Here is a 15080-nt window from a genome sequence, read left to right as displayed (position 1 = left end):
CATACCGCCCCCTGAGCCCAGCGCCCCCCATATCGCCCCCTGAGCGTTTCCGCCCCCCTTCAAAATCGCCAGCGCCCCCTGGGGGGCGCTGGGGGCAAGGTTAAGAACCACTGCGTTAGATAGTACTGCACTACAGACTACTAATTTAATAACACTATCTTTGCTATGTTCGATATCTCCTGACCCTAAATATTCATATAAGTATTCATAGTATATATAAGTATAAGTATAAGTTGATGGATCACTCTTGATAATGACGCTACAACGCAATTTCGAAGTGTCTTAGTTCATTCGGGTTACATAGCCCTGATCAGCACCGGTCATATGGAATCCGCTTAATCTCAGAAAAACTCAATCCGCAAATACGAATGTTCCATCAGATTAGCTGACTGGAGATATCTCTGAGGTTACGCCATTTTTAGATCCTATCTTTAATCCTAATATTATTATTATATTGTGGTGAAAAAGGAGTGATTTTTATCGCCAGTAAGGCAATGTGCGTCACGTGCTTGAAAATAATGTATTTCAGCAGCATATTATCGAGTTAGTCTATGAGGAATGGATCACAGGAAGAAGATAATTACTATTTACACATACTATGCCTATGTCATTATTAGTTGTGTATGCAACACAATACTAGCCAAAAATGTGCTATGCTGACTGATGCACACAATTAGGTTGTAGTTTATATATATTTCGTAATGTGTGGACATAGCTTATTAGTCCGACTATCGAGAAATATATTAGGTAAAATGACTTTGGACCTAAAAGCTCAACTGTCCAGATTCCTGACCTTTAATCAACGAAATTCAATACCAGAAGAGTTATTTATCAACGAAAATGACGAGAGATTATAATGAATAGTCTATCTATATTCCTCTTGCGTATCATCTGAATTCGCAGCACAGATAAGTCACCACCATTCTGAGTGTCATAGCACATAGCATAGGTCGATACAGCTGAACATAACACAAATTCTTTGATATCAAATGTCGTAATCGAATCTGTCCCGAGCAAACTGGCTTTTTTGAAATTTTTCGTAATATGGTAGCGGGCGTCACGAGACAACTGGGAGAGCTCGTTGTTGGAAGTCAGAAAATGCTGTAGGCATGTCGAATAATCAGCTTAATTCTAATATATTCGTCACTCGGATACCCACATTCGAGAACAAGGCACAGCGAATCGAGTTGAATACGACTTATTTCGAAGCATTTCATGTTTTTCTAGCGTGTTCTCAAATTGCCAGCGAATTCATTTAGCTTATCAACAAATATATAAATAGCATAGACCAGTGGTTCGCAAACCCTTTTGACTCTTGACTCTTTTTGACATTTTCGACGCATTTGTGACATCATATTGGACGCAACGCCCGAATATCTTCGGTTCAAGTGTTATTAAAAACTTCAAATTGTTGGAAACACGTTACAAACACAAGTACTTTAAACCCAACAGCGTCAGGGCAGTAATTTCGTTATCAAGGTCGAGTATGGTAGAGATGTGCTCCTATCTGACACTTTAGCATACAACGCATTGCGGATTTCACGCAAAAGCCGGTGTATCTGCGGTAACGTTAACTGAGATGATGATATCATTCTCAGTTTGTATTCAAATATTTACTTTGATAGTATATTCTCCAATGTCAATTTCACCGTGAAATTGTGGCCTTCAAGCCATTTGCTCACAACCCCCTGCTGTCAAGCGCGATAGCTATTTCGTTTTCGATGGCGGCTAACAGTTGATCACTTGATCAGCCTATTCATCAGTAAATTTTGCGCAAAATTCGGTGTTGGTCTGTTCGCATTAATTTTGACAGTGTACCATATCGAAAAGGGCCATGAGACCACTGCTCGATGATGTCATGTAACAGTGTACTAAGTTTAAAGCTTTCATCCACGTATTTATTCGGTAATATCAGGGATATATAGAACTCCGGGATGGCTGACTCCGTCGATTGCGTCATCACGGTCATACACAAGTAGGGTCATTTTCGCGCACTCACTTCAGATAGAATTGTTGACAGCGCTTTGTCTGTGCGTAACTTGGAGACCTGGAATTACCTTTCTGGTTTGTGATTGCTGGTAGATGCGTATGATATCAATATTTTTAATTGTTTATAAAGCTAGAGGACACATGTAATGTTCAGGTAGTTGATAATTTTAGCAGTATTGGTTAGCGGTATGTAGCTTCAGCTGCAGGTTATGAACGGCGCTACCGGTACGTCAGTACCGTACGATATATCGCTGGTATTCGGAATATATCTGCTTATCGAGTATGTTTTGCTACATTGATAAGCGTTAGTGTATATCAGGATGTAGCAGAATTACATTTCAGGATGATTCTAGTATTGATTACGTTATGCATTAATGACTGATCTGATGCTATAGAACTGCATAATAAGCCTTAAAGTCCTTAAAGTGGCAGCCGCCAGTTTAGAGTGACTTCGTCTGTTAGGATTTTATGTAATAGGTTAATCGATGATTAGAGTGTATCAATGCTGCGCTCCTATTTGTAGTTAACATGATGCAGAACAAAGGAAAGGAAGGAGTAGGCCTATCGAACGAGCCTAACGATTCTATACCTACCCATGGTTTGCCATAAGACAGTTATATAGCTTGAAATGACCGAAAATTGTAGCCTCCAAGTACCAGTATGCAAGTTGCATTTCAGTCAGACAGTCAGGATGGTTTCTAGACTTTTACGTAAAATACAAACCCTAGGAGCATGGTAGTGTTAGAATACAATAAATGGTAGTTAGAAGTTTACATAATTGTATAAAAGTCCAGGCACCATTTAAATTGAATCTCTTTTTACAGATACGGTGCCGATAAGGCTACTAGTAACACATAAATATGTTTGGTAATGACTGGCAATCAAATGCCACTGTACTGGAAAGAAACCACCGTTGCAGTGAACTAAATGACGGACACAAAATATAGCATTTGCTGGCAACTGAAACTTTTGAAGATACAAAACAGGACTATTCATCACATAAATCGACTTGATGTCGGTCACTCCCTCATGATGGATAAGTTAACTGTATCGTCAGGATGTGGCAATTGGGAAAAGCTGTGGGAAAAACTCTGGAAACTACATCAAAGTTTAAAAGGTTTTGTCAAATCCTTGCAACACAGCCAGGACCTCTCCTCAGCATGCATGGGTAAGTTTGTCTGATTCTGGTGAGCTATATCATATGAAGGATTGAAATCCATCTAAATATATTGTTGTGTGTGTGTTGAGCGAATCAACTGCTTATGGCTTGAGGTACTATGCTACAGTAAAGATCATCCTGCCATTTTATCAACTGTGCATTTTGTTGACATTATACTCATAGCTGGAATATTATGGCAGTTAAATCAGCGGTTGGCACTTCTCGTCCTATTTGATCTTGCACACCTTGCAACTTAAATTGCATATGGGACTAATGTATGCAAATAAAAACTAAACATTGGAAATAACATTTAATGTATTTTGATATTATATGTGGTGCTAATGAAGTTTCTGCAAGGGTACTGCCAGTTTGACTGTTTGATTGCTTTTGAAAGAAATACCAGCAGATTATCAGTTATCTAGTCCCTCTATTCCTCTGCTAAAGATTGCTAATTGTACTGTCCAAATTTAAATATCTTTTTGTAATAGCCTTATAGCTTTCCCATATAACTTTTGCTAAAAGAGGTGTAGGGTATTTCGTTCCGTAAACTTGCAGCATTGTGACCTGCGTCAAGACCAAAGTAGACTATGAGCTCTATATTACAACACCATGCAGAAAAATCCGATTCAATCTGAAATTTGATGTTCCATTCTCTAATGGACAAGTGTCCAGCTTCATGCATTTATAATTGGAAAAATATAACATATTTGGCGGTTGAGAACCACTGGGTTGAATCCCCACATCAAGCTATTCTTAATGATTGGGCTTATGGTTGATTTGTATCTCTAAGTTATTAATTTTTGTTGCAGATTCCTGAAACGAAATGCTACGTTCCATCCTGTACAGCACATCATCAGTGGATATCCTGCTATACTATACTTGCGTTACCATCTGGAAATTTGTGTCTTGAGTCTCAGCAGCGACGCTTAGAGATAGAGATGATATTCTGTTTGGCCTGCACCATCGAGATGCTATACGACCGTAAGGTCACCTAGTCTGCACCCCCTCCCCCCCCCCCCCCCCCCCGTTTCTTTTTCTTCTCCATGCTATCCGGGAATGCTGAGTGCCTACCCGGATAGCAGCGGATACCAGTTTTCGAGTCTTTTGTATGACCCGACCGGGAATCGAACCTACAACCTATCGATCGAGAAGCCGGACGCATCACCATTACACATAATTTCCAATACTTGTGGATTAGTATCGAACCCTCCAGAAGCTTGATTCGGGATGTACTGCACACCCAATGACGATAAAGCTCAGGAATGTCTATTGCTGAAAAAGTGGAGAAATATTTGGCGTGTTGTAGTATTCGAAAGAGCCCGTACAATTCAAAAAGTCTCAGTCATCATATATTTACTCCTCCCTGATTGACTTATATTACTTCTCCCAAATACTTTTCAAAAATATCATCCACACTGAAAAAGATTGGAAAACAAAGTATTGAACGTTTAGAAAATGCTGATTTTCTTCATTATCCACCTTTTTATGTATTACCTCTGGGTAAACTGTATGAAATTAATGAAATTCAACGTTGTAAGAGTTTGCTTATTTGTCTATATAGCATAAAGAATGAGGTATGGGAAGACCCATGCTTTCTAGAATGTCTTGCTTACTCACCAGGAAGGCGGCAAAAGGTGAAGGAACCTGATTGTATAAACACCTACATCGCTAACTTGCGAAAAAAGTGAAGATTTCGAGGTAGATTGCAGCTTGATATATAGCCCTACTTATGTATAGGCCAAAAAGAAGTCAGCCATCCCGGAGTTCTATATATCCCTGGGTAATATATTTTCCAAAGGCGATTTCGCAGCAGACCTATAGACAGTAATAAAGCCATATGTGTCGTGTTGCAGTCTCCAGTTTCAAGGCCAAAATCTCCTATGCTGTACCGAGACCGAATTTCCGAGGCTGCTATTCTTAGTTCTTCAGAATGATGTTTTGGATTCAATATGACAGGCCCAATCTATGAGATAACAATTGCGTATCTGTCCGAACTCGTTGACCTTTCCAGTTAGGCTTACGTTATCTCTCGAGTTATAGTCATTTCCAGGTCTAGTGCGAACATGAACCGTGTTGAATCTTTGTTCCGTACGCCGTTTACGCAGTCACCACACTTCAAGTCACAGCTCACCGGCGGACCTCTCGTGGCACATACGTTAAAATCACTGTTGCAAATTCGTGTTACCGTACCATCATTAAGTTACTTGTTTACGTTGGAAAACGCCATTGTGACGTCATCTCAATAAAAAGTAGCTTGCAGCCCTTGCCCCACCACCCGATATTGTCACGAGCCGCCACTGCTCATATATTTGAAAAAGCTGAAAATTTTCTAGTTGTCGAAGTCTGATATATACAGTGTGCGTGATTCTTGCTTGCATGATGTAAAGCGTCAGTCTGTTTGAGCAAATCATCAAGGGATCACGGAATCATAGAACTACATATGTCGTTAGTATGTTTCGTCATTTCAATTTCTGTTGTTAGTGGGGCATCCAAGGGCGTAGCCATAAAATATATTTTTCGGGGAACTATGATGACGTAAAAGTACCCTCCTAAAGATGTGAAATAATATAGGTAAAAAACGATGGTGTTGGGCCCTTATTGGATGATTAACACAACATCGATGCGATCCACCTACATTTATTCCACCCGCAGACATAATGTTTCGTTATAATATTAATATTATGGAAAATCAGCGTGCCAATATTTCCGCATTACTTTTCAAAGTTAACGAAAGAAATTGATCCATAATATTGTAACTTGCATATTACATGTAAGTTATCATTACCAGATTTACCGGTAGAGCTGATAGAGGCGGTGTCTCCGATGATTTAGAGGGCTCGTGATTATATCACTTGAGCTATTTGTTCATGCAACACGGACAGGCTATTCATGAGCTTCTCGAGGGTGAGCGTCGGGTGGGCCAACTGTCATTAATTGCTTTGTTGAAACATGCTGTTATCTCAAGACCTGTGTAAAAAGATCGCTCACTCGTACTACCTACAACAAATTAATAGATAAACTTCTTTGGTGAAACGGGAATTCGCATTTATTAGCGCAATATTTTTCTCTGCTGGTCGCATTTGTACCGCTGGACTCATGATGCAAGCGGGCCATCCGGCACGATCTTCGGCCAAGGTTCTATCACCGACGATCTTTCTGGGATCGCACTTCGTGTTGGCACAAACTGTATCTGCCTCGGTATGTCTTTTTAGCGCCAAAAAGCTGTTGCCTCTTAGTCCCGCAACAAGGGATGGTCCAAACCCCTGAAAGGTTCAGGTTCGTGTGAACGCGAACCTTTTTGAAAGGTTCTGTGTGAACGCAAACGTGAACTTTGTGACGTCACATTGCTAATTCCAGACTAACATGTCAGTGAAGTGATATATTAATTTCGACCCATATATACCTAGTGACGACTCAGGCCACATTATGCCACAATACTGAATTACATGCTGATTTTTTAAACGTCACAAAATGTATTAACTGGAGCAATCAAATGCTTTATTAATCCCACAAAATCAATATCTTTCGTCGCTTTGCCATCAATTTCGACGAGGACTTGCAAGGAATGTTCCTTCTAAGCTGCGCACAGAAAATCTAAGTTGCGCACAAAAAATCCAAAGTGATGACCTTTTTTTTAGTCGTTACGCACTGTTGTCTAAAGGTCTGCGCAGTGAGTTGGTGAGTGTGCGCAGACTCGTCAAAAATTAGAGGGAACATTGCTTGCAAGGGAATGTAAGCTTATGCCTTAAAACCTAGCGTAACCATATTTTGGAAATCTGAAAATAGGGCACTTTTTCAAAATTTTCAGGCTTGCAATACCAAAGGAAAATCCTTAAAAAAATGGAAAGTTTTTCCCACTTCGTGGTCGGTTGACTAAAAAGAAGGCCAGCTTTCCCGCTCAGCTCCCGAAATAGCCGCGGGAGCGAACTTCCGTGCTGATTTACTGTATCTCAGATGAATTTTGCCCTATATTCAACCAAAATTATCAAAACAGAGGACAAAATCTCAAAAAAGAGGACATTTGGGTGACCTCCGATGCCACTTTCAAAAAAGAGGACAAATCCTCTTAAACGAGAACGTATGGTAACCCTACCTTAACCGTTAAGGCCAGACCGGGCAATGTATTCGACGTCTGACTATTGCGACATTGATATTGAGCAGATGGATAACGAACGCCTGCTTGGATTTTTACATTAGACAACGACGTATTTTTTCACATCGATTTCAATCATTGGTTGAATAAGCATCATACGCTGATTACTTACATGTACTGTATTTCGTTCTTGATGTCATGTGATTGCGGGTCAAGCTCACAGCAGAGAGTCACTAAATATTCACAACAGGAAAGCAGGATATTTCGAGCAAACCTTTGTAACACAGCAAGTAGAATTTTTGGTATTTGTAAGGTGTATGCTCGTTTAGTGTTGATTATTTTTATGCTGCCAGCGCCTTGCATAGAGTGGTCTGAAGTTGACATCCAAAGAATTTGAACTATAGATGTAATTATGACGTGATAAATCTCGATTTCTGAGGTTCACACACAGAACACGAACGTGAACCTCACGTTCACATCATCCCTTCCCGCATCCATGCACAGGCAGCTCACAGTTATATTCAAATTTTTCTTTATCGGCAAGCGGGTATACGCAACCATTGAAAAATCGACAGACACTAAGCACACTGTAAATCTCACGGAGCACGCAAAATTTTCAAGTTGAATATTTCTGCTCCAAAATACTCCTCCTTATTTTACCTTACGCAAATTCGCATTGTCGATTCGATTACTTCCCCATGCATTATGCTACTATTTGTTAATAACTACGTGAATACCATGCTATTAGCATCATGTCAAGTAAAAGTGCGGATTGTGATAGAGTCATTACGTCAATCATCATTTTGTGACACCATGCAACTCGCCACAATAAGCCATATTACTCATTAGCTATTGTCGATTTTGAAATACTTTCTAGGAGAGGCATTTGGAACCGAACAGCAGGCGTGATAGCTTCTGCCTTGAAGCGCCAACCCATTCCCTAACTACTAACTCAGGTAAAGAAGTAGTAAAGTATCACAATTTCAATATCCACGAGATACGGACATGTGTAAGTCGCCATGTTGCTACATCACTATAATCCCTGAAGAAGAGCGAGCACACAACAGGGAATATACACAAACACAGATTAAGCACACTTGCCACCTTGATCAACTAGTTCCAGCAAACAGCCACAAACTACTGGGTGTTAGCAGGTTAATTATCCAGACAGGAGTGGGTGGTTCCTCAGAAGCTGAAAGTAAGGTATATACAAAATCACCTGCATATGAACTAAGGGTGACACTAAAGATTACTGTTTCATATTACATACTTGTGTAATCGAGCGCCTTTTGACTATAGTTAATGTTTTTGCATGTTACGTTCTATCTGACTGCTGGCAGCTTTTACCAGAAATTGCGGTTATGTCAGTCAATTCGCCAGATACCGACACTTGATCGCAGAACAACCATATACTTCACCACTCTACGTCCGCTGTTAAGGATAGCTTATGTCAATAGCGATGACGACATATCAATAGCAGGTGCGCAAAAATCTTTAAATGGAAGCCCCGATATGCATATGCTACAGTATTAAGCCTTGATCAAGCAATGGTGGCTATACAAAGCGCATCTATAATGGAATGGAATGGACACAGATGCCCTGTAGGTTACGGTGAATGCGTTCAATGATTGAAGGATGAACCTCGGGTGAACTTGGAATAATATAATTACTCCTTAAATGCTAGTTGTCACCTGTCTTCGATCGATATTTGTTCGCACCATCCAACGACTCAGTAATCAGTATCTCCCTGGCATAATAATTGCGAAATTGCATTTAGCCGTAGTGCCATTGGTTACTCCATAAATGAGGTTACGCTTTGTTACAGATTGATACAAGCGACATGGCATATTTGATTCATTGTGTCGCGATAATGCTCTGTAATGTTTTGCACGCCCAGCGTTAAAACCAAAATCATCAAAGGGATTATCGTGGTTCTCTTCTCGTTATCCTCATCAACTCATATGTAGAATGGAAATATGTGGAGGTTAGGCCAAGTGCTTTGAGTACTTTGAAGTATCGACCGAGAATTATATCATCTGAGCGATGATATCGATTATATACAGAGAAACGCATAAGTCGGGAAGGTCACTCTTCCTAAGTAAAAACGGGTGTATGGAAAAGAAAACCAGAAGTACTCAAATCACCTACGAGGTATGCTGATTAAATATAGAGTTATAGTAAACATATATAACCTATGGCGCGAGACATTGAAATAGCAGATTTTACTTGGTAGAGGAAATGGGCTTATTGCTTACACTTACTTAAATCCGTATATTTTGTTTTCTGTATAGCATATGTTTTGACGCCATGAGGTGTATATCCCAAGGTGCTTGCATCTGCAAAGTCAGAAAATGAATATTCATCATACCTCATAGCCAGGCCTGTTTATTTTTGGATATTGGATTTTATTTTTGGAGATTCTCCAAAAATAAGATTTGAAAACATCCTAAAATAAGATTTTTTTGGATGATGTGTTTTCAAGTTTTTCAGTGAAATAAACAAGTCAGAGCGATGTAAACAACCAGGAAACTCATAAAAACAGCATGTGTGTGAGGGAGGGGTCACCGAAACGCTAAAACTACTTCCACTCATTCCACTCCACGTTTCTGCTGACTTTGCCTTCCCGCCCCTCAGTCTTTGCACTCCTGTAAGATTCACAGTGCGACACGCAGAGAAGACGGGCAGGCAGACTGAGTGAGGCAAAGGGAACAGCGAAATCAAATACCACCGCCTCTGTCACAATCACTTCATCCACACGATGACGGGACCGAATGGCTGCCTCAGACGGCAACGCAACTTGATCCAGGAGATGGAAAGTACGTGTCCCAAGTTTGTTGACGCCCATTGGTTGTCAATGAAGAAGGTGGCCTCTTGTTTGACTGGACACCGTACCAAACTCCTTGGTGTTATGGACGAGAAATGTCCGGCCTGTGCACCTTCGCTGCAGTAGTGGATCCAACTGATCGTTGTCGATCTCATGGTCACAGAGCTGAGCACCACCGTCAGGAAGCTTCAGGGTCTTGGCGTTCTGATCGTGGCGTCTGGTCGAACGCCTTCGAGCTCTGTATCCAGGTGAGGACTGGGACAACGACGCCGCCACAAGGAAGGTTACCTGGTCAGATGGTGTTGGGCTGTCAAGTTCAATGAGGCATATTCGTGGAGGATCTGAGGTTTCAAGCGCATTACTGTATTACTACGAGCGCTTGTCAGGAGCAAAGGCTCAAAAATTTGAGGAGGTTGGAGAGTTGGCTATCCATCCGTTTTTTGACCCCTAGGCTCGACGTTTCCCACAATTGCGACGGTCGAGGTCGATATCTTGAAAGGGATAAGGGTCTCGGCCGGGTGTCTCTCACTGATTTTTCTTTAAAGGGCATTCTCCAGGCCAACGACATAATTTGTGACGAATGTATTGGAAAGTTGGATCAAGATCACTGATGATGTCGATGTGTTAGCTTATAGGACTTTAATACATGATAATAACGTACTTTCGGTGGAGTTTTCCAGTAGTAATAGAGCTAAAAACACCTTCATTTCTCATTTTTGGAGATTCTCCAAAAATAAAATTTGAAAACATCTAAAACTAAGCTATTTTTGTAATTTTTGGAGAAATCCAAAAATAAACAGGCCTGCTCATAGCGCATTAGATGCTTCCTTTCGTACCATGTTAATAATACAGACATTTCAATCGTCTACTACAAGAGTGGCCAACCTGCAGCCGAAGAAGGAAATTTGGGCGGCTGTCGACACGTAAATCAATTACTATGTGTTGGCGGCCGTCGATATGCAAATTGAATGCACGAACTGACTCTAAGATTTTAACTAATCTTGAAATTTTCTTCGCGCTACACGGGATTCAATGCGATTTCATTTTCGATTTTAGTATAGTAACGTCCTTTGCCATCTGATCTCCATAGTACAGATAGGAGCAGCAGGGTAAAATGATGCGGCCCATATAGACATACCAACTCGAAATCGTGTGCTCGTGAAAGAAATTTGTTTCTGGTACATTTGGGTGGTCCCCCTATCTTTCCACTATTCCGACAATCCTCATGGGAGGTCGAGAAATAACAGCATTCAACGAAGTGACTAATAACAATCGGTCCACCCAAAGATGCATCATCATTTATAACTTGCCCTAAATTTTCGAAAACACATTCTCCATCAACTCTACTGGGGAATCTGATCACATGGGCTGAGAAAGGATAAATGTTTAATAGTAATATGTCAAACTACTAATGTTAATAATGAAATTCACTTGTGAATCTGAAAAAAATTTCGCGCTTGGAGTGACCATTCCCACTCCCATACCATGACCACTCGCGATTTCGATGCGTATAGTAAGCCGATATGAATAAATAGATTAGTCCAGAGTTCACCGGAAATGGACATGGACGGTTTAACATGGGTAATTGGGTATTTGGCGGCCAGCTAGTTCACTACGACTATGTCCTGGAATCCGGTCGCAGGCTAGATGAGTAACAGGAATGCGACCATGAATAGCAAAAAGGTTGGCTACCCTTGGTCTGCTACTCTACTAGGTTGACGGCGTCTACGTCGGGTAAAACACAAATTTGCTTCTGGTGTTGAGAAGCGTATTGTTGGCATAAAGTGTTGACATCATATCGACAAAATAACCAAAATGCGTATGTTGTGCTGTAGATCGGTTAACCGTTCGTCACTTATTAGTGAAATCAGTTTCCCAATAAAGAAGTGACTGAAATCGACACGTGCTTCTAAACAGAATAGCGAATAAAATTGTGTACAACTGCTGACACGCGAAATTCAGTCAGCCATAGTCCCGATAACTGATAACAAGAACCTATATATTATTGTACCACTATTTTGATTGATTGCCAAACTTGATGTATGTCGTTTACCCACGGAAACCCGTACTTAGAAACCAATGAAAGTACGAAGGGCGCATACAAAATAAATTTTCATTGGTTTAATTAGAACAGCAGATTCCTTCGTTTGATAGCATCAGAGTTACCCATTTTGCGACCCGCCAGATTCTACTTATACTTCAGTAGAGCTTTTCTTCCATTATGGGATCACCCTGTTGTTATAAACTATGCCGTAGAAAGGAATGTTTAATTTTGCCATTCAAGGAGCATCAAATTTAAATAACCGGGATTATATTCGAGATGATTAACTTGAGTTGCACTGTACTTGCACAGTCCATGTGTGTATATGTGGTGCGAGTAATTTGATGCTTCTGAAATATTTAAAAGGCATGGTTAATACGTATTGTCGTCTTGTATTGTATTGTACAATGTACTGTACAGTGTACATATTGCAATATCCGTATTGTTACCGATTCGAATGAACGCAGGAAACTTATTATGCAACAGGCAGCACACCCCGATAGAGGTAAAGGATTGCCCCATTTAAACAATCCAACTCGGTTTCTTCCCAGAACAAGCGGAAATTGTGCCGCCAATTCAGTCCATAGACTGTATGTAATAGAACTGCGTCAGCTGCATGTCGAACTGTTATTGACCTCTTGTGATGTCATAACGTGCAATTGCCATCTCAAAACTATCGTTAGTTTCTATTTTAATTTTCGCATTAGCGACTTTACCGACTGTGTCGTTGCGTTAGTACTGTAGCATGAGATGCTATGAGACTTATATGGATTTTCGAGCAGTGCGCACTGTGCAAGTGTGCAGTTATCTATAGTCGATACTGCTTGAGCGAGTGGTCTATGGATCACAATGGTTGGCGGTGGTGATGTCAATGAATTATGTATGGATCGCATTCAACAAATTCAATTCGCGTGTATGCTGACGTTAGTCGCAAGGTAGTACTGAAGCTATTGCGAACAGGGTCGAAATAGCTATCGACATATATCATGTATTAGGTCGTACACCTCATACAGCTACTTCACCCGCAATAGCGCAGTTCAGCTCCGTTCAGTTTAGTTTGTCAGGATCAAACACCACAAGATTGCGATACAAGGAAAAGATAGGAAGGAATTAGCGTTGGGACCCCGTGAAATCTCGATCCCGGGATCCCGGGATTTGAAGCAATCCCGATCCCGGGATTAGCCCGAACGAAATGCCGGGATTTGTGAACAGCATCTACCAAGGCTTACGTATAGCGTCATATGTCAGTTTTTGGTAATAAAGCAGTGTCACAAACTGGACAGATTGTCTAAATTTCTAAAACATTGTTTCTTAACCTTACACGTTCCTGCAACGCCCCTTTTCGAAAATGGCCTACGTCTGCCGCCTCCCACCCAAATTTTAGGGATATTTCGCCAACAAATTACGAAACCGTCTAAGCGATGATACTCTTGATCAGTGGTTCCTAACCATTTTGAATGTCGGAGCCGCATTTCAAACTTCAGAGTATACGTAGGGAGCCGCATCAAAACACTCGAGTAGACGATATACTTATAACGAAAATTTTAAAGGTAGCTAATAACCTACCTCTAAATCTCACCATTTAGCAAACTCAAAAGCATGCACATGTACATAGACTTCTACAGATTGTATATCTGTTATTTTAGCATTGGTAGACACAGATTGGCAAGTGCTATACATTGAAATAAATCGAAAATGCATTCATTACTACAAACATACTATTTTGTTGTTATGTGATAGCTCTTCATCTTCATACATTCCAGCATTTGATACACAAGTTTGCAGGTGATTATTCGCTGAATAATATTGAAATTGTAATTTATACTTGACTATGAGCCGTTATTTTGATGTTAGTAAAATTAATTCATCCGTGCGTTTGACGCTAGTCTGAAAGAATTCTGTTTCTCTGTTTTCAGAAGCGGCCTTGAACGGCTTTAGACATAACTAATATCCCCAAATTCAGCCTTCTTATACAGAAATTGCTTATAACTATTTATAGAAACAAACAACAACTCTCGTCCATTATATTTTGTGGCATATTTAGAGGTCACTCAGAGCCGCAAGTCGCGGTTGGGAATCACTGCTATTGATGCTCTCATGTTTTGAGTCAATATTACACGGAATAAATGTTGTTTATGTAGCTTGTATGTATGTGTATTTTATTATTTTGCTAATCCCGGAAATCCCGGGATTGAGAAACGAAAATCCCAGGAAATCCCGATCCCGGAATTTCAAATTTGATCCCGAAGTCCAAACCCTAGAAGGAATCGAAACGACTTGGTGAATTCAGTCAATCAATCTCCTACCCTGGGCTACAAATTTATTGAAAACTGACGAACATGTATGCATAATATATATTCACAAGTGTGCCGTTAACTCTTGAAAAGAGGCACCCGAAAAGTCTTCGAGTTTTAATACATTTTTTATTGCAATGGATGTAGTATTGAAAGATATACTTATTACTTACTCATGTATGAACACATGTTAACCTACTAACCTAACTAACGTATAAAAGCTACACGATGTCAGGACCATTGATCAGCTTCACAACTTCGAATTTTGTAATGTTTCCTTCATTGTAGAAATCCAACTTGAACATCGGCGTCATTTGAATGCCGTCTGATGATCTTACGCGTTCGTTTCGAGACCTCTTAACGCGTGTAATCGTGAAATCGCAAGGAGATTGAACTTGTGACTATATCTCCAACGTACAGCTAATGTATCGCCAGCTCATTAATACTGCAGTTTCCTTCGTGGTGATGTGCTAAGCGTTCAGTATTTCGCCAACGTACAGCCCACCATCGGAGTATTTCGAGTTGGTAGAATAGAGCTATTGAACTGATGATCTAATGCGGAAAACAGATGTTTTGAATGCAGTCGTATATGCTGTTAAAACAGGCTGTGAGTAGAGTATAGAAACCAGCTGGTTCTTCGGGTCTGTTGCGACTGTCCGCAAGGAATTCGATAGCGGGTG

General features: G+C 40.5%; 1 protein-coding gene and 1 long non-coding RNA gene across 4 annotated transcripts in view; both read left to right on the top strand.

Annotated features, from left to right (window-relative positions):
• LOC145439843 (membrane progestin receptor gamma-like) overlaps nt 1-15080 on the top strand; it is a 406242-nt gene that overhangs the window by 377820 nt on the left and 13342 nt on the right. Inside the window, exon 1 of one of the 3 annotated variants that reach the window (XM_080317488.1) lies at nt 9252-9392. The exons of 1 other annotated variant lie outside the window; for it this stretch is intronic. The gene's annotated coding sequence lies outside the window, so the exon portion shown is untranslated. Of the gene's footprint in view, nt 1-9251; nt 9393-14358; nt 15078-15080 lie in introns of those variants that run through there. One more of the 3 variants, XM_080317487.1, reaches the window with a different exon arrangement.
• On the top strand, nt 2631-5290 carry LOC145439315 (uncharacterized). The gene is made up of 2 exons (XR_013915139.1): nt 2631-3157; nt 3958-5290. It is a non-coding gene; the product is annotated as an uncharacterized LOC145439315 (long non-coding RNA).

Source organism: Botryllus schlosseri, chromosome 5, assembly GCF_051294905.1.
Source record: "Botryllus schlosseri isolate E-star chromosome 5, Bs_hap1, whole genome shotgun sequence".
NCBI lineage: Eukaryota > Metazoa > Chordata > Ascidiacea > Stolidobranchia > Styelidae > Botryllus > Botryllus schlosseri.
The sequence above is the reverse complement of the archived record's forward strand: the minus strand, read 5'-3'. Positions and strand labels throughout refer to the sequence as shown.